Source organism: Danio aesculapii, chromosome 25 (genome assembly GCF_903798145.1).
Source record: "Danio aesculapii chromosome 25, fDanAes4.1, whole genome shotgun sequence".
Taxonomy (NCBI): domain Eukaryota; kingdom Metazoa; phylum Chordata; class Actinopteri; order Cypriniformes; family Danionidae; genus Danio; species Danio aesculapii.
In genome coordinates, this window is record NC_079459.1 from 37,109,615 (window position 1) to 37,113,269 (window position 3,655).

The window sequence follows — 3,655 nt, forward strand, 5'->3', positions numbered from 1 at the left end:
GCTTCATCTAGTGCTTTGGGTTTAAGAAAAGTGCAGTATAGATAAAATACATTAATATTATTAATAATAGTTATGCGCAGTCTCATGCAGGAGCAGTAATGGCTAATGGGAATCTCTTCCTATAGGCAATAACCTTGGTTTTGCATTAAACTAAGTGTATTTTTCATACTCCATTAGCAACTCACTTATTATTTTGACTCCAAAAACAATATTTTTAACTCGTCTAGATATTTGGACTAGAAAAAAGACAAAAACTGTAAGTAAAAAGTGCATTATTTCCAGTGTACACACACACACACACACACACACACAGTGCTCTCCAAAGGATTGCATTTGTTTTACCAAATCTGATGCCTGAGTGTAAATCCTCAATATTTATTGCTGCAAGTGCATTAAAGTAACTCATAAATACACGAAAGCAGACATTCTTGAGCTCTTACAGTAGAAATCAATGCTGTGAGTTTTACAGTAAATGTACTGCTGACGTGGATCTCCTCAGAGTAATATTATAGGGAAAACACACTGGATTACACTGCAAAAAATCTCTTACTCAAAATTTAATCTTCTTTCAAGTCCAAATATCTAAAATTTCTAAAATCAAGAAGCGTCTTTAAGACAAGTAAATATATAGGCATGTTTTCAGAAATAAATGAGTCAAAATGAAGTGAGTTTCTTCGCAATCAAATAATCTGCAATGGGCAAGAGAAATAATATCATTTTCACTTTGAAATAATATGATATTATTTGCTCCATTGTCACATTATTTAGCTTGTTTTAATGAAAAACTCTCTTCATTATTTCTGAAAACAAGACGATATTTTGTTCTTGTCTAGAAAATGCGGACTGATTTAAGAACATTTAGATATTTGGACTAGAAACAAGACAGTAAGCCAAGCATAATTTGCAGTGCACTCTCAGATGTGGTGATGTACATTAATGTCCAGAACTCATAAACCTGAGCTGCAATATTTACTCCAGCTCCACCATTCATCTTAAATCCCCTAAACACAGGTCTGTGCCAGCTTCAAACACTCCACGGATCTTCATCATCTTATCGGATACTGCAAAAAATGCTTTTCTTTCTTACAGTTTTGGTCTTGTTTCTAGTCCAAATATCTACAAACTCTTAAATCGAGAAGCATTTTCTAGACAAGCACAAAATATAGTCTTGTTTTCAGAAATAATGAGCCAGAATGAAGAGAGTTTTTCCTTAAAACAACTAAATAATCTGCAATGGGGAAAGCGACAAATCATTTCAAACTGAAAACAAGATTATTTTGCTTATTTCCATTATTTTTCTATTGTTTTTAAAAAAAAATGTAAACACTTATTTTTCAATTGTTTTATTTATTTGAACTTTTTTATGTCAGACTTTGATGTTTAACTTTTGAATTGTTTTAAATATGAGAACTTTCAAATTTTATATCTTGCCTTCGAAATTTACAACACTTGAACTTCAAACAGTTTTTTCTTTACAACTTTTGAACTTCAAACAGTTTTTTGAAATTTTGAACTTCAAACAGTTTTTTCTTTACAACTTTTGAACTTCAAACAGTTTTTTGAAATTTTGAACTTCAAACAGTTTTTTCTTTAGAACTTTTGAACTTCAAACTGTTTTTTTTTTAGAATTTTTGAACTTCAAACAGTTTTTTTCTTTAGAACTTTTGAACTTCCAACTGTTTTTTCTTTACAACTTTTGAACTTCAAATTGTTTTTTCTTTACAACTTTTGAACTTCAAGCTGTTTTTTCTTTACAACTTTTGAATTTTAAACAGTTTTTTCTTTAGAACTTTTGAACTTCAAACTGTTTTTTCTTTACAACTTTTGAATTTTAAACAGTTTTTTCTTTACAACTTTTGAACTTCAAACTGTTTTTTCTTTACAACTTTTGAACTTCAAACAGTTTTTTCTTTACAACTTTTGAACTTCAAACAGTTTTTTCTTTACAACTTTTGAACTTCAAACAGTTTTTTCTTTACAACTTTTGAACTTCAAACAGTTTTTTGAAATTTTGAACTTCAAACAGTTTTTTCTTTAGAACTTTTGAATTTCAAACTGTTTGTTTTTTAGAACTTTTGAACTTCAAATTGTTTTTTCTTTACAACTTTGAACTTCAAACAGTTTTTCTTAGAACTTTTGAACTTCAAACTGTTTTTTCTTTAGAACTTCTGAACTTCAAACTGTTTTTTTTATTTGAAACTTTTGAACTTCAAACTGTTTTTTTTTATTTAGAACTTTTAAACTTCAAAGGTTGTTTAAAAAATGTAAACTTTAGAACAAAAACTGTTGTAAAATGTCAATTTTCTGAACTTTCAAACATAATTTTGAAAGTTCTTATTTGTAAACAATTTGAGATGTACTACATTTGAACGAGACATGTTGTTTTGAAATGTTCAGCTCTTGAACTTTCTAACAGTGTTTTGAAATGTAAAACCTTTGAACTTTCAAATGTTGTTTTTGAACTTTCACTTTTTTAAGTGTCCTAAAAGCATCATATATCATCTGAACGCAGCGCACATTCAGCCGCAGGAGTTCAGATGAGGAATAATGCATGACGGTGAGCAAATCCTTGGCTTTTCGAGATGAATGTCAGGGTTTGGTGTGGAGGATTCATGGATTGAGGCCTGAACTGAAGCTCTACAAAAGACGACACGGTGTTGTTTGGTTTAACCACGATGGCGCTCCATTATCCGGCTGTCACACAGAGTTAGACGGGAACATCAGGCACTTTCATGTGCGGATTAACTGCGCATAATGGATTGTTGCCTCTGCTAATCCATTTTTCTGTTTAATAGCCACTAGCTAGTAAGCAAAATCTGGGCCGGAGGGAGAATGCTGACGCTCGAGGAACCCAGACAAAGACCTTAAAATTAAACCTGTCCAATTTAGATCGTTCAGCAAGGCCAGCAAACGAGTATCTGTAATATTGACTCTGTCAGAGAATAATGATTGATCATCTATGATGACTGATAGAAACTGTTCAGTCTGTTATATTGAATGGCGATCAGAAACAACGCTCCCCATCGCCCGCCTCGATCGCAATATTTGTGAAATAGTAAACACTATTGTTTATTGTGTACAACATTTATTAGCAGTATATATACAATTATATTGATGACAATGTCCAAGAAGACATTAACATCCGTCGTGACCATCTGGTTTGCCTAGATCGTGTGTGCTGGACTGTGTGTGCCTGAAACCTGTGTGGCTCTGCGGGCCTGCAGCTGGATATTATTGGGCTTCTCCTTTGTTTTTTCGTGCTTCACTCTCGCATTTGTCCATTTCTGAAAGGATGTCAGAAGCACTTCAATAACCACGCGCCCGTCATCATCATCAGCTCAAGAAGTTCAATATTTCAGATATAGACGTGCACGCGAGCTCTCTGGAGAAAGTGAAACCGCTCACACTTTTAGACGACCTCGTAAAACTACAACAGGACACGGCAGATTTAGTTCTTCTTGGATGAGTACAAGGTTTGTTTGAGCTCGGGTCGACCATGGCTCATTATTATATGCATATAGTATTATAATGTAATGTCTTGGGTTTGTTTTTAAAAATGCCGCTTTGTTGATTTAAAAAAAACGTGTCCACGAGTGAGTGATGTATCTCTGTAAACCAATAGCGTTCAGCTGCGCAGCTAGCTCCACCTTTTGGC